Here is a 22795-nt window from a genome sequence, read left to right as displayed (position 1 = left end):
CTTAAGATTTGCTCACTGTACATGATGTAAATGCAATCTATACATGTATATATATATATTTGAAACAAAATAGACTTCCCCCATCACTTTGTATGTAAATTGTACATCTAAATTAAGTGTCTAATGATATAGGGGGAAAGTATATTAAGTCTCTCTCTCATTTTTTAATTAATTATCAGTTAATTAGTGGCTATTAATATAAAATATAAAAGTACTTCAAGATACCTACATAAATAAATTACCAATATATTTTGTGACATAGACGCTGGATTAGTTAAACTGTCACCAACAGAGAAAGAAATGAATCAAAGGCGCATCAAAGAAGTCAACAGTTACTTGTGTCGGTGTCTTAAGTTTGCTGTCTGCGAGGCGGGGTCAGTATTTGGCAGCTGTCTCCCGCTGTGCTCACAGTGAGAGAGGCGGGGTCAGTATTTGGCAGGTTCGTCCCTTGAGGGTGTGTATGTGTGTGTATGAGTCTCTCTAAGCAACGACCTGCAAACGGGCATCCGAGCCAGTCCGAGCTAAAAAAAACAGGAACCACATTAATTTCGAGTGTCTTTGCAATGTTCCCGACGATATTTCTACATCGTCTGCTTTGATCCCGTCGAAGTTGTCGTCTCTCCAGACGTCGGCCACAGAAACCGAACAAGAAATTAATGCATCTTGCTCCGCGTTCCTGTTTGTTTTGACCTGGTAAGGTACCCCGGAGCGACTGATTAGCTTGCTCTGCTAACAGCGCTTCTTCTGGTTCTCTCAGCATCTTAGACGCTAACTACTGTTAGCCTGCTAAGCTAACTGTCTGACCCTTTAATGTTGTGTGTTTATTTAATTTCGGCTTGTATGTACTTTATGAATTTATCTGCCGTGTTTGTATCTTTACTTAGGGGTTCAAATTCAAGTGCGCAGGGGTTTAAAACCGTTTCTGACTTGATTTGTGTTCACTGGGAGCTAACGGCTAACGGCTAGCAGCGGTGGCAGTTCCATCACATCTGTGGCTCCTCCGCAGGCACAGCCAGCTAACTCGGAGACAGAAAAAGAAAACTGTCATAAATAATTCAGCCGTTCAGGGTTTTGTTTTTTTTTTTCTTTTTTGTATGTGTGTGTGTGCCACAGGCAAAACTACTTAGTGCACATTTTCAGTTTTGTATACATTTGATGGTATAATTGTTTCTAGTTAGCGGTTGTGGGTCTTTTTTTTTTTTGCTTCTACATGAAGAATGCGAGATGTCATGGGTAACTGAGAATCACCTGGTTCTGACGGTTATTGTGCACAGAGCCAGCATGCATTCTGTTCTTTTCGGGTGCCTGGAGTTCTTGTTCTATTGAACTGTAGACGGTAGTTTCGTTTTCTGTTCTGCTTGTTTCTGGAAAGCTTCATCAGTGCCTCGGATGCTTCCTGCTCGGCTGTATTAAACTGTCTGTGCTGGAATGTTCTGCTGTTTTTGTGGTACAGCGTGTGACATTGAACAGTATTTTTTTTTGCCTGCGCTGATCCAGATGAATAGATTATTTATGCAGTGACTGATTCCACCATCTCGCTTCATTGATGTGAGCGGTTGTTCACAACTGGGCTCTTCTTTGCAGATTGCATAATCGTATCCGGTCATTGCCCTGAATTAGGACGGATTGGTCTCTCCATATGGTGTACAATCTGCATAAGCAGAAGAACATCTATGCGTTACAGAGCCACACTGTAGGACATAAGTGCACCCACTGCTGTATTTTATTGTTAATATTCAGTTAAAATGCAGAATACATCCTTGGGAAGTTGCATTTTGCTTTGATCAGTAAACTGACAGCAAATTAGTCTGCACACAGTCATGAATAAATACCTGCCATTGCCTGAAAATCTTTTAGCATTTTACTTGTGAGAGATTTTTAACTGTAGATTTCAAGATGTGCTTTTAAATAAACGTGTTTTGGGTGAAGTAAAAAGTACCTATTACATTGATTGTTAATTAATAATATAGCAAACTAATATGCAAGCCGTTGCATTTATTAACTCTGTTTCTATTGCATTTATTAACTCTAAGTTACACAGTGAACCAGTGTTATAAATCTATTTTTAGGTAAAAACACAACTTAAAAAATTGTGTTAAACAGATATAAAGGAAGTTACTTTTTTATGTGATGTAGCCACACAGAGCTGTCCAGGCAGTAGTTTAGTACTAAAGCACACTCTGATGTTACTGTATTCTGACTTGACATTGCATTTATTTGATGATAAGGATTTGGGGTAAAGATCTCCAAAATATTTTCCTGCAAGACAGTGTGATTATGATTTGACTTGCAGTATATATATATTTTTTAAATCAAGCATAACTTTGGTATTTACCGTGTAATAGATTTAAAGTATGTGTTGGAGCATTACCACATGAGCCACCATCTAAAGTGTGACCATCACTAAAGGAGGAGGCATGATTACATAAAAGCATTGGCACAAAAGTTTAAACTCTGGATCATTAATACTTGGCACAGCGTACATGTCTGCACAACAAAATATACATTAACCAAGTAAGCAAAAACAACCCTAATTTGCTTGAATTGAACACAATTATATTTCAACGTTAATCAAATTGTTTAATAGACAAACCATCTTGAATTGCAGCGCCTGCGTTTTGCTAATTGCATTGTTTGAATTTGAGATTCGAATTTGAAATCAATTAATTGTTCATTCCTACATATAGGTAGAAAATTCCCCCATGTGTATGTCAAAAATAAAACAGTAGTTACTGGCACATACTCACAAGATTCAGAGGTAAAAGCAACATTTAGAGAATCTTTTTGTTTGTTTGCTTGCTCTTTTTAGGTTTCTGACTTCAGCATGTCACAAACCTTAACAGCACCAACACATGAAATGTAATTTGCCCTGTTCAAAATGTGTCAGTAGTATAACCTGTTACCAGGACAGCTAGGTTACTGTGTAAGCTACACCAAGTATGTGTATAGACAGCCGGGACTAAAGGTCAGCTTTGTAGTGCTGCTGATGTTTGAAAAATGTTAAAAACAGTTGTTGAGTCAGCTGCTGTTACACATTTTCGATTGATAATGATATCTCCCAACACAAGTGCTAGTATGTGAATATTTTGCAGAAAATGAGTGAACCTAAATCAACAGTCTTCTGCAAGTTTTACCTTCATACAAGTTTTTAATGTTCAGTGAACTGTTTAAGCAAAGTTTTGTTTCTGTTTTATGGTCATTCTGGAGGCTTTAGTTTGTGCTGCTGCTGAGTCGTGTTGCATTATACTGAGAGCTGATTCTAGTAATTTGTCTTACCTCATTGTTGTTAATGAGGTAGACAAGGGTACCAGAAAGTACAGCAGTCAAAATGACAGTGAAGTTGAATCAACACCTTTCTACAATCATTTCAACAAAAATTGAACCTGCACGTCCAATGTATTGCAAAGCTTTTATGTCAGGATGGATTAGTTTTAGCTAATTATAGTGCTACAGTTAAGTTAATTTGGTTACTTATTAATCTTCCAGCAATTTTGAAAAATAATGCCTTGTTATTAAGACTTAATAAAAACAAAGCCTAAACACTAGAGTGCCTTTTGGGGGTCCCTAAACCAGTTTCAAAGTTGCTTACTATTATAAATGTTGATTGTAAATGTTGAGATAACTGATTGACAGTGTCTATAAAATGCAAGGTCATTTAGACGCTCGAGGCATTTCAATGATCAACAATCAGTCCAATTAAATTTACCTACGCTGAACCTGTAGACCTTTGTGACGAAACTCACGTATGCACATACCAGCAGTGTCAAAACTCTCCAACCTCCTGCAGTGTGAGATAAGATTTGTATGTAAGATGACCCATAGTTTTATATGGAAGGAAAACACGCGCACACACAGCAGTCACAGCAGTGTCATAATCACACAGCTGCCTGCAGTGTGGGACTGCTGTTGCCAGGTCATTGAGTGGTTGTTTTAGACTCAGTGGATGGACGCCAAGTTAAACCAAATGTGCTCCAAATCTCTCTAAAGCTGGACGCACACTGTCAGAAATTATCCAGATTTAATCCCAGTCTGCTCACGTTAATACCTGTATGGAAAATAAGTTTCATAACCTCAGTTTAATTGGTTAAAAGATAACTTGGTTTTATAATTTAGTGTTTAACTATTGCTTGTAGAGTAAGAACAAGCTGACATTTCAAACTAGGAAATATTAAAGATGGAATTGCAATACTGGGTGAAGATATTCCAATGTCCAGTAAGGGGCTGTGATGGTAATCCAACACTATTTGTCGTTTTATACCAAGTTAAAACTTGCTGAAAGTAGTTTCACGCAGTGTGGCACTGACTTGGCCCAAAGACAGCGTAAACGGAGATTGTCCATAAGGCAGCTGAAATAATAAAAGCGAGGAAAAAAAAAAATCTTTTAATCATGTGTTGTTATCTCTACCTATGAGTATCAGTGAGAGCCGACAAGATCAGTTCAGTTTTAGATCCAGGAATCTCGGACGCACCAAAAAATAGATGTAAATTCTTTCTTGGTTTATTTAATGCCAAAAATGTACATGTAAGAACATAATCTATTCAGAACTTTGTCAATAAGTATAGTACTGAAATTTGAAATTTCATCAACATAATAATAAGAATCTTCAGGGGTTTTTTTTCCCCAAGCCGAAATTGTAGTCATTTGCAGTTTCCACCTTTAAACATGAGTGGTACTCAACTAAACGTTTTGCCTATTTTAATTGTTGATCGCATCAAAAAAGCAAGTAAAAGATGTCAGTTTGGGCTGTGGAAAAAAAAACACAATGCAGACTCACTGATAATGAAAATAATAATAGCTTAGTAAGACAGGAATATTTAGTTTTACTGCATGACATTTAGGTTAAGTTTTTTGTTTCATGCTGGATGCATAAGATTCAACATCAAGGTATTTAATCCACTGGATTTAAAACAGACATTGGCATCTGGCTGTTTAAACAGCTCAGCTGAATTTCTACTGTATACATTTTAATATACACCAATGAACTTAAACATGTCCAGACAAAGATGAAGCGAATGATGTTGATTATCTTGTAACAACGGCACATATCAAGGTCTGTGATGTATTAGCTGTAATATAAATTGTCGGTTCTCATGGTAGGTGTGTTTGGATGCAGGAGAACAAGACCGATATGAAGACCTGAGTGCCTTTGCCAAGTGGGATGCTCTTGGTCAGACGAGAAAATACCAAAATAGACAAATCATGAAGGTTGTTGCAATTACTTGTTGTTTGTATTTCCATTTCTTATCTGTGTTGAGTATCAGTAGATGAATGAGATCCTTGTTGATGGGGTTGACATCATGGCATTTTTTGATGTAGTGAGTCACCCGTTACTGGTCAGGTATTCAGTGAAACAGGTTATTAGTCCTGTTGGAGATCTAATTTGAGAAGCATAGGGCCACAGCTTGAGTGCACACGTAGGCAGATTGAGAAATCCTGTGCTGAGCAGCTGGTTGGGCTGAAGTAATCTGGGAGTGAGAACAGTTCTCATTAGATTGGAAGGCACTGCTCAACTTGTACAGGATCTGCTGAATGTGTCAGAACACTGGGGAGATTGCACAGTGATTAAAGTCACATGACTGGAACATAAACTGTATAGAGGAAGTGGACGTAGCCACCATGACTTCATTCTGATGAGAGGAGGCTGAAGAAGAGCGAGGGGTAGATCTGACTGGGAACCTGAGGACACTGTCAGGGGGTTTTCTTCAGTCAGAATGGGCCTTTTGGTGATGACATACATTACAGTAAAGGCAGTGAGTCTGTGTTACCTTATTTGACTTTGGCACTTGCTAAAACCTCTTCAGTGGGCTCCTTAAACTGCCTTGTAGGGCACCTAAAATTCATCTATGCCGTAAAAGCCCTGACTATGCATATTGTTGGCATTGTAACCATTAAAATATTAGCTGATGCTAGTTCACTACCTTGGTTTGCCAGGTACATCTGTAATTCACGTAAACTTTGGTATTAATTGGAATCATAATTTTGTTTGGAAAAAACAGCCTTTGAAATACATGTCATTGCCAGAAGACACTAATCAGCCGACTTCTGAGGGTACAGCCAAATGCCGAACAAGCCGTTTTTGTTTTTTTTAATATTACAACTAACTTGTTAAATAGAAATTTTTGTGAACTGAAAACAGTCTGTGCACAGGCTAGAGTTACAATATGTAACCACTGACTACACCCACGGCTATTCAAATGTGCCATGACTATGCACTGCTACAATTCTGTCCTGACTGACAAGTCGCTGTGGGCGCAAACCTGCGTACCTGCTTTCTTGTAAGTTTTGCTCTAAATGTAACCATGATTTACAAAATGAACATCATGCTGTGTTGAAGAATACTTAAAACTACCAATTGAGACCATAAACTCCTTCGGAAAATGTTTGTTGGATAGTCAATAAGAATTAGTGTCTTTTCTTGTAGATTGCGATATAAACGGACAAAATTTTGCAATGAGTTTCTCCCTTCTGGTAGTCATTAAATACAATGCAGATTCAAGACACTTCTGTATTGAGTTCACTTTCAGATCTGTAGACTTACAGTTTATGGAACATGGGAAAAGGATGATGAACTGCCGTAGCCTTTATCTGTAACCCTTGCCACCATTTTCTACACTGCTTGTTGGACCTTTGTGTGACATCAACTTTGTGGTTTTCTGTTTACATGTGATTGGAAATCCCCAAGTACTAAATATCTCTTTGCACTTTGGTCTCTATATATTTATTTTCAGTTTTTGCTACAGGCTGGGTGCTTAATACTACCTCTCTGTTTCTCTGTAGTTGTTCGTCTGAAATAATACTTACATTTTCTTCCCTGCAGCCTTGCAAGTTCTAATGAATTTCTTTTTCTTTCCTGAACTGATTTGTTTTTGGCTGGCTAACCAATGATTCTCTTTGATAGTTAAATTGTTCATTTTCAGTGTGTAAAATTTTCTTGAACTATCTGTAAATTGAGCATTAGCCAAAAAAAATCCAACGGTTTACTTACACAAATGCATGGAAGAGAACGTTTTGAAATAATGGAAACTGTCCCTATTTATACTTCTTTGTATGTATACAACATGATTAATGATCAAAATTGACACTCATTTCCTATCAATTAACAAAGTATTGGCCTGGAAGTACTTCCACAACAAGTTTGGCACAGTGAACATTTATCATTCATATGTTCTAGATCGGACTGCAAGTGGCTCGGTGGTTAGCACCGTCGCCTCGCAGCAAGAAGGCCGGTTCATGTCCCGGTGAGGACACCCGGGATCTTTCTGCGTGGAGTTTGCATGTTCTCCCCGTGCAGTGTGGGTTCTCTCTGGGGTCTGCGGCTTCCTCCCACCCAGTCCAAAAACATGTTGAGGTTAATTGGTGATTCTAAATTGTCCGTAGGTGTGAATGTGAGTGTGCTTGGTTGTCTGTCTCTAAGTGTAGCCCTGTGATAGACTGGTGACCTGTCCAGGGTGTCCCCTGCCTTTACCCCAAGTCAGCTGGGATAGACTCCAGCCCCCTGCGGCCCTTGTGAGGATTAAGGTATATAGATGATGGATGGATGGATGTTCTAGATCAAAGAAAACAAGAATTGGAGTCATCTCTTCTTTTTCGTTTCTATTTTATACATTTTTAGAAGCCAAATCTAGGTCACCCTGGCCTGTCTGGTTTAATACCTAGTGATTCAGGTTCACCTGATGTTAGGTGGACTGATACTTTGCAAATGCATAAGCTGATACATTAATTTGACCTTCACCTCAGTGATGAGCTTACCTGGCTTGAACTTGGCAGTAGCGCTGCTTGGCTTGAATTGGGGGGTAAAGTAATGAAGCCTGCTTTCTGGCAAAAAACCCAGGCATCAAAACCAGCCAACACTGCTCTGGAGTCATTTGGGTCAAGTCACTGCTTACCTAGATGAATGCTTTTGTGGGAGCTATGCTCAATTGGTCATCACTAGCTTTTTTTTTGTAGAAACTCATTTTAAGGATAGTAGGGTACTTTGCTTTCTTTTCATCTTTCCACTTATTAACGTTAATGTTCTCCAGCTTACGAGGATGTGCCTGATGGGTACTGTCCACTGCAGTTTTTAGTACGATTCAGTGATATGGCTTGGGGTGGACAACCTGGCAATGTGATTTTGTAGATGATCTTGATTCGGATTATGGTCTGCTGCCTGCTACCTACAGGTTGGCAAGGTCGCTGTTGCGGCAGCAGTCAATGTAATTAAGCTGCATTTCCAGTGACCCTCTTGTTGTGCTCACAGACTCGAAAGCCACCATCACGTTCTGCTGTGGGTTTCAGTATTCAGTATCGTATTGGTGTCAAATTTGCATGGACAAAAAATAAAACATGAAACGACTGCTCCAGGTAAATTAGGCACATTGGTTTTCTCACCACAAGAAGAAGCATTTGAGTAAGTAAATAAATAAATGGCATATTTTGTATGAGATTTTCCTGTATTTTTATAGATCGTAGTACTTGAGATAGATGGGCATTTATAGACTTTACTCACGTATTTTGCTGCCCTTGTTAACATAGTGAAGGACAGTTAAAGTGATCTAGCTGTGGTGTCTTAAACAGAGTTTTAAAGAAGAGTTCTGGTCTGTGTTTTACAGTTTAAGGTGCATAAGACGCATCGAACTGAGCGCCAAGTCTTCATGAATCTGAGCTCATTTGTCTGCTGCTGTTTTGAGAGATCACAAAACCGCCTAAACTCGTTGGCAAGGCCGTCACATACATTTTTACACTGACTTCACAGAAAATGTCAAGGGGAAATTATAAGTAAATGAAAGTAACAAAATCCTTGAATAATTTGTCACTTCTGCAATTGCAATTTGCTTGGTCACTGTTTGCACGCTCTTCTGTCTGCTCATTTGTCAGCTTACTCTCACAGCTGGTGTTTTGATCTATTGTTTACACACAGACACACACACACACAGATGGGAGTGACGAGACTTGTACTATCCTGTGCAAGCTTTTAGTTCTGTGTTAATTGAGTGTTATTCAATTCTCATATAATAGAACTAAGACTGTTTATTCAATGGTATTCAGCAGCAGACTTGGGATTTCCTCTTTGATTCACAGAAGTCTCACTTCCTCTTCTTGCCGTCACTGCTTTCATAGACCTGTCAGGCATGCACAGAATATAAAGACAACGGATGAAGAGGGATGCGGGAAAAACAGAATACTGCTGGTATTTTAGAGTGCTGTGGTTTGGAAATTTCCATCAATATGAGGCAGAGTGAGAAAAAGAGGTGATACAGATCGATACTAAATCAATAGAGCTCGACGTCGTTGTCTCAGAGGAGGCTGGGCCCAGGAACTCCGGCAGACTCTGCTAAGGTTGAGCTTACACTTAATCCATGATGCAATGACGGTGCATGAATTACAGGTCAGTATGTGAGTAACACGGCAAATTGTTACGATCATGGTTTATTTGGTGTAACGATGTCAAAGGTACTGTTACCACTGTATTGTGAATTACATCAATATACTTTAACTAGCAAGTTAAATGTTTAAGTAACTACCAACTATATTATTGCTAAAAAAAATAATTTGGAATGTGTATTCATATTTGTAAACAAAAACATTGGTGTTTACATTCATTCTTGAAGTATAACAAACATGCCAAAAGCATTTTTTAACACCCGAAAGTCAATTTAAAGAAAAGCTGACCTATATTGTGTGCACCCATGTAGACTTGCTAGCAATCTTCTGCTCGCCTGCCAATTGATAGTGCATGATTGATGATGTTTGCATCTCTTGATAAGGTACCAAGAATTGTCAGGTCTTTAATTTCCTGCATTAGGCAAAAACAGACGTCTTGCCTGGTTGTTCATTACTCCTTCAATTGTGCAGAATAATTTTGCAGTAGATGCGTTTTGCCACAAAATTGATAATCATATAATTGTAAAAAGTTTGAATAACACGTGACATAAAGGATGTGATTGACACCAGGAAGCCTGAGAGTGAAATATAACAACCACAACTCTGTTTCTAGGGCATATCGAAACCACTGAATGAGACCCCTATTTATTTATTTATTTACTTGCCTACTTACTTACTTATTTATTTATGCTTAGTTTTTATTTTGCACACACTGCTTTGCTGTTGAAGAAACTATCATTTGACCTATAAACCCCGGGTTATTTTTTGGCCACTAAGAAAGAGTCAGTGTAAGCTCCAAGGGCACAGTTTAAAAGTTGAATGCCCCCTCTTAAGGGCCAATAAAATTATTTAACATTTCCAATCTAAATCTGGTAAGCAAACATTTCTGTAATACCAAAATTATTTGAGTGGGTCTCTTAAGTTGCACAAAATGTCGGGAATGCATGCTTAAAATTCAATTTGTCTTAGAACAACACTGTTGATGAAGTGCTTGATACAATCTCATTACTTAAAAACCAGCCAGTGGTAAAAATAGAGCTCTTTGGCAAATTGTGAAGTCCACATGCAAATAAAGTGTAGAGCTAGGGCTTTCATTAGGGGTTTTCTGTCAGGGATTTTTGTGATCAAAAGCTTTTCTGTAGTATTGAGAAAAATGTAAGTTGACTTGTTTGATTAGTCAAAAAAAAACAAAAAACTCCAAAGACAGAGAAAGAACCGGTGTGACTGTTCACCCAGATGGCATAGCAACCAAGCAAACTTTATGCAAATGTCCTGAACAAAATGCTGCTTTCCTTCCACTCCCACAGTTGCCAACACAGAGCAGCACTTGTGCTTCCATTGTAGGCGTTCAAGCTTTTTTCAATGCCACAGACCCTCGGGGAAGCAAAGAATGGATGTTATTTTACTGTTTCCCTTATATGGGACATCGGCTCTTCTGTGAAATTTGGTGGCATATGACTTAAAAGGGGGCGGCACAGTGGTGCAGGGCCTTTCTGTGATGAGTTTGCGTGTTCTCCCTTTGCTTGCGTGGGTTTTCTCTGGGTGCTCCGGAGGGTTTCCTCCCACAGTCCAAAGACATGTACAGTAGATTACTGGTGATTCTACCTGCAGTTGACTGGTGAGGGACAGTGGGGATCGGCTCCAGCCCCCCACAACCTTGCAGGGTTAATGGATAGATTAGTTGAAATGATAGAACAAACTGTGATAACTACGCCTAAAAGTAAAATGCTACAGTTAATGGAAACTCCTTCTTCCACTCGTAAATGTTGTTAACCAGAGCACTCAACCCCTTGAGTGGAAGTCCGTCGTGGTGATAAATTGGTAACTGCAGAAGGCTTTGGTTGTACTGGAGTGTACTGTACGATATGCATATGAAGCATGATGTTGCTAAATAGAGTGCTCAAGTGTTCAAGAGGAGCAGATTCAGACTGCAAAAATGACAATTTCTATTATTTTTTATTTTTTATTTAATGTTTTCTTGATAAATTGATCTGCTGTATAAAACATCATAGAAATTCCTGTTACAGTTTCTGAAACTGTAAATTGCCTGTTTCAGATTGCTCTTTCTTGTCTGATCAACAACCCAAACATATTCACTTTGCTATTACAGAAATCAAAGAAAAGCAAGATATTTTTACCTATGAGAAGCTTGAAACAGAGACCAGCAAGCATTTTTGCATACAAAAACAATTGCTGGTGGTCAGCTAATACAATTAGCTAATTAGATCTGATGCTGTAGGCTGGATTTGTTTGAGCACAAGAAACAAGCTTTCGCTCTGTTCAGCCCCTTGAGCAGGCGTATCCGTCAGATTCTCAGGCTCTAAAGAAAATCCAGCTGGAGAAAATTCAAGATGAGAAATGTTTGACAGTCAATCGAAGCATTCTAATTTCTTCCTCTTGCTATCAATTCATGCAGAATATTAAAATAAATGTTCGGATAAAGTGATTACATTGTTAGATGCTGCGTACATCCTCAAAATAAATAAAGATTGTGCATGCTCAGTGAGGGTAGGAGATAACAAGGCCTGAAAAAGCAGATGTCCCCCAAAGACATGTGCTTATTAATTTATCACTGACAGGGCTAGTCTAGGAGGAGCAGCTAAACTAGGCTAGGGCAGTGAGCTGCTGCTACTGATTCAAGGGCAAACACCGACTTCACTGCCTCTCTCTCTTTATTTTTTTTTCTCCCGATCCTCGTCTCTTTACCTCACTTACTCTTGTCTCCTGTCGCTGTCTTTCTCCCCACTGCTTTTTCTCGTCTAATCATCTTACGCCATTCTCTTTGTGATGCTCTTTTATTTTCCGTAACACTGCTTCGCCTCTTTTATTCCACTGTCTATGTGCAGCATCACCTCACAGCCTGACTTGACCTGCTGTAAAGGAAATTTGCAGTCATTTTCAAAATTGTAAGCAAATACTGACTAAAAGTAAAACCCTGGATAATTTGTGCACCCAAATTAGGAATTTGCACCTCAAATTGAATTTAAAAAAATATTCCTGATGCTACCTTCTGACCTCAAATTACTTTATTGTCTATTAATAAGTGACTCAGTTAATCGTAACTACGTCTAATAATTGCTGAGGTAGTTCCTTAAAATAATAGAAGTTAAGATAGATGTAGCTGTAGTAACTGAGGCAAAATATATTTCATTTCAATCAAATCTCTGTGTTTAATCCCTTAGTCTAACTGCGTTATGCTCTAATACAGTAATCCTGCACTGGACACTGCAAGTACAGGCTTTTGAATACAGTGCTGTGTTATCATTCTTTTGATTGCTTAACCTTTCCCTTGAATTCTATATTTAGGGAAATCTAATCTTTTAAATCATAGTAAAAGAAATCAAATTTGTACAGACAACATCTGAATTATGGGGTATATATTTGTGTACCATAATGCCTCTTTCTGTCTGCCGTTATCATGCATGCTTTTTAAAAGTGGGTTGGTTGAATAAGGCATGTGACTGTCAGCAAATGTCACAGCACTAAACAGGTCATGTTACAGAGTTCATTGCAGAGAGAAAGCTATTGACAAGCAAACTGATTCATTACATTGAATACAGTAGATGTTAGTATTTTTGTCGATTATTTGGTCTTATTCAAGTATATGCGTATTGAAATATGATTTGTAACAAACCAGTTAAATTCACAGTTATGGAAATGCATAAAAATTATAAAATCTCATATACAAAGTTTGATATAGACATGTAAGGATGTTCAGGTAGGAGTTTATATGTGCTGTTGACAGAGTGTCAAGTTATTATGAGTGTATTTACTGGCCACTGCCTTTAAAGACTACCTTTAACTCACCCTCCTGTTGTTATGCGTATCGACATCTCATTTTTTTATTGACTGCTGACCTTAGAGTCAGAGTGGCCATTAGTCCTCATCTTTGGCTTACCGCTACAAGTAAGTCAAGGGAACGTAGTGCCAGTGGCACACAGCTAAAAATGTGCACAAGCAGGTTTTAAGTCAACACCTAACCTTTAGGGTTATTAGATATGTCTGCATGTGCATATGTGTTTGTTGGTTTTAATAGGCGTTACATTTCCTCTCTTTGTGTTGTGGACTATAGGCTTTCATTTGCAAAGATTGTATTATTTGAGCCCCCATCCCCCATCTATTCATGTTTTGTACACACTGGACTGATACAGCTGCATATAGTGAAGGAGTGCTGCTAACAACACCTGAGGGAACACAAAACTCTAGCTTCATATCTTTAAACAAATTTTTGATAGACCTCCTGTTATGCATGTTCTTGCAAAGCAGTTAAACATCCTGCATGGCTAGCTGGCCTAAAATTAGCAGAAAATTACCATCATTTCCATCAGGTGACACATTGTAAGTGTGAATAGGCAGTGCTCAAGATGAAAATCCCCAATTGGTGTAAAATAATGTGTTCTGCACATAGCACTTGAAATGTTTAATATTTCAATGACATGTACTGTATTGGGCTGAATATAAGACAACCCTGAAGATAAGAGATCCCATTAATTCAAGGAGAAAAAGGTGTAATCCCTGAAGCCCTTTTCTCCCGAAAGTGAAACTTGAAATACTTCCATTAAAGCAGATAGAAATCGTACATTTGAGGAGCTTGTCAGCTATCTACTTACTCGCTCTCCTCTGTCAGGCTCTTGTTAGCCGTCAAAATGATGTTCTCTGACAGTCTTTTTGAGGTCCACATCATCTGTGGTAGCCTTAATTGTTGGCTGCTTGGTAGATGTGATTCAGTCCGTGGTCCATTTCTGCAGTTAAAATGTCAGCAGACACATTGCACAAGCATTCAGAAACTTCTGTAGGTTTAACGGGGCTAACAGAACACTTCTAAGAACGACTCAACTATTAAAGTCATTTGATAGCCTGGCAAAATTAAGGCTACAAACAAGCTATAATGCAACACTCTCCATTCAAAAGGAATATATGAGGTTGTCAACCTGTGATTGTCTAATCCTCAAACATAGCAATACCACTTATTTAAATCAAAGTTTCTGAAAAAAGAGTTTTACAGTTATGTGACCAGGGTATACAGTACATTTGGCAGGTTCTTGATTCCCTGAGTAGGTTTACGTAGTTGTTTGTCGTTTAAACCAAGTGAACCAACAGATACATGTATAAGATGCCTGTTTAAGATTATTGTTAAAGGTACTAAAAGTTTTCATTCTATTCGTTACAGAGCAGATGAGAGTCTTTGTCACATGTTCAGTGATTGATGGAGGAGATTTGTATCTCTGCATACTGTGTCATTTGACCTCATGCGTTCTTTGGGTGTGTTCTTGTTTGGATGTGAAAGGTCATGCTCACACTACAGACTACAGGGAAGTTTTGTGTTGTTTTGTGGTCATGGAACGCATGCGCAAAGAATGGCTTGAGACACACAGAACACACCCAAGACAGCTATTTGTGAGCCAAAGTCTTTTTTGATTTCTTTAAGTTGTGCAGCTTATATATAAATTTAATATACTTTGATATATTTTTAGCTATCTCTCCCTGGGGTTTATAGGCTTTGACAGAGAAATCTGATTGAATTTAACATCTGAAGAGGATTCCTGCTGTCCAACCTTTCTCTCTGTCACTTTGTACTTTACTGATTTTAGTTGACCATGATAGTTTGGCTAAGGATGGTAGACTATGCAGAGTTTAACTCCTTTGATCTGTTTTATTTGGGGGGATTTATAACATGATGCAAGTTGGAGGAAACTTACTGATTTATTTATAATGTCTTCTGAATATTTTATCTTCTTTTTGGTCGTGCACTTTGTTTTTAAGGAACTTAGGCTATTTGGCAGATCCCAGATTAATTCCAACAGGGCTTTTGTTCTCATATTTTTTTGCTTACGTGCGCAATAGTTATTTCCTGATATTTAATTCAGGGATCGTTCAGTTTAAGCTGCTTTATTGAGGACGGACTTTGAGGATTGTAGTAGTGCGTCTGGTCATCTTTTCTTCCATAAATAATTGATGCTTTGAAGGTATTGAACTTGTGACCTCTCTTCTAAAGGCAGACCACAGCTCAGGCTTCACTTCTGCATGTGCATTTCTGAAGGGGAAGGTGCTACTTTTAGAAACAAACTGACATTTGACATTGATTTTAATTTATTAACCTAAGAAGTCTTGTTGAGATCAAAATCTAATTTGCAAGAGAGAGCTGGGGACAAAAACATACAGCTGCATATGCATATTAATAATTACACAAATATCTAAATGGCTCATTTGAATGTACTGCTAGCACCACTGTGGTAGAGGCATTATTGAAAACACTCAAGATAGGTGTGATAGATGTCAAGTTTGTTTTTGCCCGCTCCATCTCCTAAAGCTCAAAGACGTAGTTGAGTATCTTAAAAATAAAACAATAACACAATTCATTGAGCTTAACTCTAGTCTGCAGAAGTGCAAGCACTGTGGTTGTCTGTAACACCTTTTGGATGTAGAAAATCAGAAGTTTCACACTTTTAGCGTGAGTTGGATGGTAGCCAAAGTCTTACTCAGTGTTCAGATCAACAACAACTCTTCATTTTAAAACGTACAAGCGGCCGTGTTAGTTGCATCATGTTCTTTTAATGCACTGGTGAAACAATGTAATACAATCTTTAAATGCCAGATTGATTAGCTGAGGCATATGTTTGAAGGTTAGATGCCAAACCTCCGCACAGCAGTTTATAGCACCATGAGGAGGACTTACAGCCTTGTAAAGTTCACATAAACAATTCATTTATCTTTTCTCCCAGTTATTGTGAGGTAAACAATAGGAATATGCCTCTGCCTTTCAGAATGATGTGCATTTGTGTACTTGATGGGCCAACACAGTGCCTCCTCATTGAAATGAGTATAAACATGGTTTGTTCTTGTTCTAAAGTCTCTTCCTGTGCACTTCTCTCTCTGTTGTTCTTATGTTCTTGGCTGGCCTCCTTCCCTCCTGGTCCTCATGTTCTCATTCACGTTTTCTTTTTCTCTCTTCTAGCAACTTTCTCAGTTTTCCTTTTAACAATGTCCCTCGTTGTTGAGCAGAAGGTTGTTAAGCATGGTATCTGGGATTAAGACACAGACAAATGGAAAGAAACACAGACGGAGCAATTCTAGACGGTTCGCTCACTGACTAAACTGTCACTCCTGAGCCCTTTTGGGGTCAGTTTTCGTGACAGACAAGGCTTTGGTTTAGGAACAGTGAGTTCTCTAATCTCCGAGTGTCAATTTCCTCATCTGTCTGTCTCTCTGTCTGATAATACTCAAGTGTGTCGCGCCTGGCAGGGGTGGCCCTGTCACTCCAGGCACTGGTATTGTGCTGCTGAGGCCCTCAACCTGTTGAGAGCAACAATCATTATTCAGTATTCAACAATATGCAGGAGTTAAGGTTTTTATATTATCTTCATTTGCAGGGAACAAAGCTGTATGGCTTGTGGTACCTTTTTTGGTTTCAGTGCCCAGGGCTCTGACCCAATACAAGAATTTCGGCTGCGATCGTGGGATTTTCTCTAGCTTTTAAAGAGGCTTACAGACTAGCAGTGCCAGCTGAGTTGGTTTTGGAAAGAATAGAGGTTAAAGAATGCCTTTAATTTAGCAATCATTATAAGCAAGGCATAAGACTTCTGAAACCCCCATTTAATAAGCTTAGGCAAAGGGAAAACCTGAAAATGAAGTTCAGCTCATCAGCCACCAACAAAAGTGTTGGTGTTGAATAGCCTCTATACATTTTTGATTCAGATTTTTTGAGCTGATAAGTCTGATAAGTAAGAAGTAACCCTGGTTTTGTACTGATAAAAACAAAAAAGTAGATGTCAGAAGATATTTTGCGTTTATAATTTTGCAGAAAATAGAAGCCAGTCCCTAAATAGGCATGAAAGAAGGATTCATTTCAGAGTTTGAAAAGTATACATCTGAATTGAAATGAATCTAATATGTAGCTCTTTAAAATAGCTGGTGGTAAGTGTGTGATAGCCCCTGTATGACCTTCCTTTTGAAGAACATTTGGCAAAGAATCCCATATTGTGCTTAGCTGCTTAAAAAGCAACACTTTATTACTAAAAAGTGTAATATGAGAAGTGTGGATCAGCACTGTCCCACACAACCTGGTAAAAACATTTAGTACACTTAGAAGGTTAATGACATGGATTTGGGTATTATATTGACCAGAAAGTTTCAGAGCTCATTTTATTATTAGTGCTTAGTCACTCCATCTGTCCTAACTGAGGGCTGTTTTCTGTTTTTATTGCATTTCATTATTTTTCAATGTTTGAATCATTGCACAGACTGCGGTTTCCAGGGATTACAGCCTTCATGTCGTGACAAAGGGTTGTATTTCTTTCTTTTTTTTTTTAAAGTTATTTTTTGGGGCGTTTTTTGCCTTTATTTGATAGAGCAGTAGACAGAGACAGGAAAGTGGGGGAAAAGAATGGGGGAAGGACCTGTGGAAAAGGGCCTTTAGCGGGACTCGAACTCATGACCTCCGCATTGGGGACTGTAGCCCCGTACATGGGACACCAGGTCAACCAGGTGAGCTATAGCGGCGCCCCGAAAGGGGTTGTACTTCTGTGCGGTTGTTGCCAAAACCCTTAAAAGCTTGCAAAATTTTTACTTTTACTATGTGATCCAGCTGAACATTGTATAATGAGCTTTGGACACTGTTATGATTCAGTGATCAAACTCTTTCTGTAAAGATTGGTACTTCTATAAGATTTGAAAGAATAGAGCAAATATTTTTTCTTTAGAAGTAGTAAGTAGGCTTTGACGAGAGAGACAAAGACTCGAGCAGGACACTTGTCTGATATTTATGTTTCTTAACTCGGTGTTTTCCTGTCATGGCAGTTTCTGTTCCTGCTCATCTGTACTCCTGTGTCCCTCTTGACATAGAGGTGGAACAGACTAAGTAGGTCGGATGTCTTGTGTAACATGCAGCAAAAGGATGAATGAAACGAAAGAAGGGACACAAGAGGGTAGAGGAAAAACAAGGAGTGACAGGGCAAGTTGTATTCCTGCAGAAAAGCAAGAATAAGAGAGTTGTTGTGCACAGCACAAAACATGTCCAGAGCCAGCGAGCTGCATGTGTGCGTTATTGTTAATATCCAGCACAATACTGCAAGATTTTTGTGACAAAGAAAGACAACTCAGATTTATTTACCAGGTAAAAATGTTTGAGAGCGAGTTCTCATTTGGTGTGTGATGTATATCTGTATTGTTAAATTTTGGTCAAAGGGCTTCTCAGACTGATTTTTTTTAATGACAGCAATAATTCTGGACAACCATTTGTTAATAAAAGTGCTTGAATTTGCACAAACTGTTGTGTTCTGAACAACAACTGAACATTTCAGTGTTTTTGGACAACTGAGAATACAAATTTCTCGTTAAAGAAAAAGTCTAAAATTGTTATTTTTAACTTTTGATTTTTTTTAAGAACTTAAGTCAGTTGTGATATTGATATTTTACCACGTGGCCAATAGGGACAGCCTGAAAGGACAATTTCTTCATGCGTAGTTGGGCGCACACACTGACACACACCTGCTGGATGTGATCTTGTTATGAAATCTAACTTGCACACAAATGATGTGCACGTACTGATAAGCTGTTGTTGTCTCACTGGTCTACCCAGGCAAGCAAAGTGTACATAAAAGTGTACAGCAAAACATGTGTGCACATGAAATAACACTCTAAAGTGACAGCTATTGGAAGGAAACACCTAGCAGATCAAATGTGACAGTTTGTACACATGGGTGTGCACACAGACATGCACAGACCTGTAAAACATAATGGCACAGCACTCTTGCCTAGTGGGTGTCTCTTTAATTATTCTATTCAGTCCTTCAGCAGACTCTTGGACAACTTGACATCTCAAGCTTGGAAGGTGAGATCAGAGAGGAAGGAGAAGAGAAAATTAGAGAGGGGAGTGAAGAGGGACAAGTAAGACTTAGCAGTGTAACAGATCGTAGTTGATTCGTGATCCGTATGGATCCCCGTCCATGGTTCGGCACACATGTCAGCCATAGCTTAATTTCAGAGTTTCACCTTCATAGATTGAAGTACACTTTAACTGGCACTGTTACTTTTTAAAGTAACTAGATGGACACTTGGAATGTGAACCCTCCGCAAAGGCAAATGCCACATCTCACAATTTTAAGCAAGTGATCCGCATTTGGACATGGTAGTTGTTACATAACACCTTCACCTCGATGAGGAATAATTCCCTGAATCTCAATACAGAGTGTGGTAAGATCAGAACAATTGTGTTTGGTTATACTAATGTTGACAAAATGTTCACAAGTTCAGTGCAGTTGACAGTGACAGTTATGTTTAGTTAGTTAGTACAGTTACCTGTCTCTTTTTGTCTTTTTTGCTAATCCAAAAAATTGTCCAAACCGTGACTCAGAAGCCACGATATGATCTGAACTGTAAGTTTTCTAATCTGTTGCACCCCTAGAAAGGGAATTACCAAAAACCAAAACACTAGAAATTTGCTTGCTCAGAAATAGTAGATGAGAAGACAGTAGAGTCTTGTTTTGTGAAAGCAACTGGCTTTAGCTTTCCCCAGCCGTTGATTGAGACACTGACATGATAAGATGTAGAGGTTTTTCAAACACATTTGTTATGCTGTAGTCCAAGATGGAAGGACGTTTGTGCATAGCTGTTGCATGGAAAAAGTGGGCATAAAGGAGTGCCCAGATGGAGTGAAAGTAATTGTCTGCCATACCAACAACATGCTGCAACACTTGTTGACAGATACATTTTGTATTAATGTCAGTTTCAGTATTTTTATCTTGTTGCTAGTTTTGTATTACTGCTCAGTGCAAAGCTATTCTGTGTCATGTCCAGCGCTGCTCATAACAGCCAAAAGTTGTTGAAGGTGATGTTTATTGCTTACTATTGTATGTCTTGTTCTTCCTTAAATTAAATTGAAATTATTATTTTTTTTTGTAGAAAAACTTTTTCAGATCGAATGTGCATTTCATAATGTGTGCCATAATAATACTTCTCCCAGCAAACATGGTGCCACTTGAAACACTGTCACCTTGTTTTACAATAGAAAGCAGCAAATCATATGTTCATTGACATACTAGGAATTGTTACTTAAAACATTCCATCTTTTTTATCTCTCCTGACTTCTGCCTCCACCCTCTCCCTCTCTTTCTGCCATTATCTCCTTTTCTTTGTTCCTCCCTCCTCTTTTCTTGCCTCTCTGTCTGTCCTCAGTGTAGCTAGAAGGAATCCTGCAAGAGGGATTAGCGGTCCGTCAATGAGGAACTACCGGCTCATCTTCTGCCACAACCTGAAGCAGCCATAGATGGTTCAGTGGTTCACTGGCTAGGGGAGGAGAGGATAGGACACACTTTCACTGCTACACGGTAAGTACACACACACACACACACAACACATGGAGCAACAAACATGACTGAGGGAAGAAATGGGCCCACTTTACTCTTAGGCTGTTGTAGTACATAAAACACAAATACACAACAACAAATATACTGTACATTTCCCCCCAACTACAATAGTTGTGCACAATGCATTAATTACTTTTTAAAATCTATCATACCTTTACAAATGACAGCACAAGATCTTTCACTAAGAGAATAACTTTGGTCAAAGTTTCAAGAGTACCTCAAGGAAATACAAGGTGAAGTGCTATTTCCTCTCTTCACTTTCCGTCATGTCTTCTTACTTACGCTTTCCAATGAAACACAGTGTACAGTTCAATTCCAGCCGATAAAATGAGTGTCTCTGTTATGCAACCTGTATAGAAATACTTGTGCAAACATATGGCATAAACTGTATCAATTCACATAAATATTTTAGATATTTAACAGCAGCTTATACTCAACAGCTACCTAGTTAGCTGCCAGTTAGCTGTTTGAAGTTGACAGAATGCATCAACTAGATTGTGTAGCTCGAGAAGGATTCACCACATTGTTGACCTTCCCACCAAACAACTGGTTTTAAACTGGTTGTCAGAGACCGACTGAACAGTTGACCACTGCAAACTAGAAAAACTTCTTTCTTATCAGAAGTCTCTATTCTGACAACCCCCATGTTACTGTGTGTCTGTTTTTGTGTAATACCCACATGTGTTCACTGCACTTTGTAAACTTTGTTATGTAATTTGGAATTCCACAGCTGATAAGGAATGTGTTATTTTGATCTACTGTAACTTTCAAAAAGTATGTTGTGACTTTGACACTGAAGCTAGTATTAAGAAATTAAGTGTACATACTATGCATATTGTTGTTGGAGTTTATGATAAAAGCAGCACACATTTGAACGATCAGTATCATTCGATGCACGCTGGCTGAGATTACATTTCTGATCAACATTTGGTGATGTTCCTCCTCCTCTGATGAGTGGACTGGACACCATCTGCCACTGTTTGCATTCAGATTAGTCACCAACCGACCATCATCAAAGTTAGACTTTGAAAAGAAATCATTGCCTCTGATTCTTGCTTTTATTTGCTTATCTTGCATTGATTTTCATTCCATTGTTGCTGTCCTTCCCTCTGCAAAGGGACTGGAGCGATAATGACAGTTGGCATAGCAAACGATGAAGTGATAGGAAATTCACTTTGCCTTAATGACCTTTCATGTTTAGGAAATGTAGAACATTTCTCATGGGAACAAATAGTTGATACTGTATTTCTGTTTGCAGTCTGAGTCATAGTGTACCACATCAGCCATACTTTCATTTCACATGCACACACATGCAAATCCTTTAAATAGATAGATAGATAGATAGATAGATAGATAGATAGATAGATAGATAGATAGATAGATAGATAGATAGATAGATAGATAGATAGATAGATAAAACTTTATTGATCCCTTTGGTGAAACCTCAGGGAAATTGTTGAATACATATGTCAGTAGTCACTGTGGCTTGTTTAATATACAAGGTGTATCAGAAAAGTTTCAGGACTGGTGTCACAAAGAATATATTTCAAATCCAAACTACAAACTACAAGTTTTCCCCTTCAAAGTAATCCCCCTGGAGTCTAACACACTTTGCCAGCCTTCTCTGCCACGCCACCATGTACTCCTGAAGGAGTCTTCCTCCTCAGCTCCGTCGTCACAGCCATCTTGATGTCGTCCACATCTTCAAAATGGGTCCCAGGTGGGGTGAGTAAGGAGGTTGCTCCAGCACAGCGATGTTCTTCTCAGCCAGGAACTGTCGGATGCTCAGGGCGTTGTGAGCAGGTGCATTGTCATGGTGAAGCAGCCACGACTTGTCCTGCCCCAGCTCTCACCTCTTTTCGCGCACTGAACGAAGCAAACGTCACAGGCTGTCTTTATAGACGTGCTGGTTGGTCGTCTGAAAGGGAAAACTCGTACTTTGTAGTTTGGGTTTGAAATATATCTTTTGTGTCACCAGTCCTGGAACTTTTCTGACGCACGTAGATATATGTTAAAAAAAATAAATAAATCGTCCACTTTTTGGTCCAGATTCACAGTTTTAGAACCA

At 38.7% G+C, this 22795-nt stretch overlaps 1 protein-coding gene across 5 annotated transcripts in view; it reads left to right on the top strand.

Annotated features, from left to right (window-relative positions):
- The first annotated feature begins 506 nt into the window (after positions 1-506).
- fam13b (family with sequence similarity 13 member B) overlaps positions 507-22795 on the top strand; it is an 84609-nt gene continuing 62320 nt past the window's right edge. For 2 of the 5 annotated variants that reach the window (XM_008280654.1, XM_008280652.1), the window contains exons 1-2: positions 507-693; positions 20537-20688. The gene's annotated coding sequence lies outside the window, so the exon portion shown is untranslated. The remainder of the gene's footprint in view (positions 694-20536; positions 20689-22795) is intronic. The other 3 variants (XM_008280656.1, XM_008280655.1, XM_008280653.1) reach the window with 2 other exon arrangements.

The sequence above is a fragment of the Stegastes partitus genome, unplaced genomic scaffold (genome assembly GCF_000690725.1).
Source record: "Stegastes partitus isolate 25-593 unplaced genomic scaffold, Stegastes_partitus-1.0.2 Scaffold205, whole genome shotgun sequence".
NCBI lineage: Eukaryota > Metazoa > Chordata > Actinopteri > Pomacentridae > Stegastes > Stegastes partitus.
This window is presented reverse-complemented; position numbering and strand designations above follow the sequence as displayed.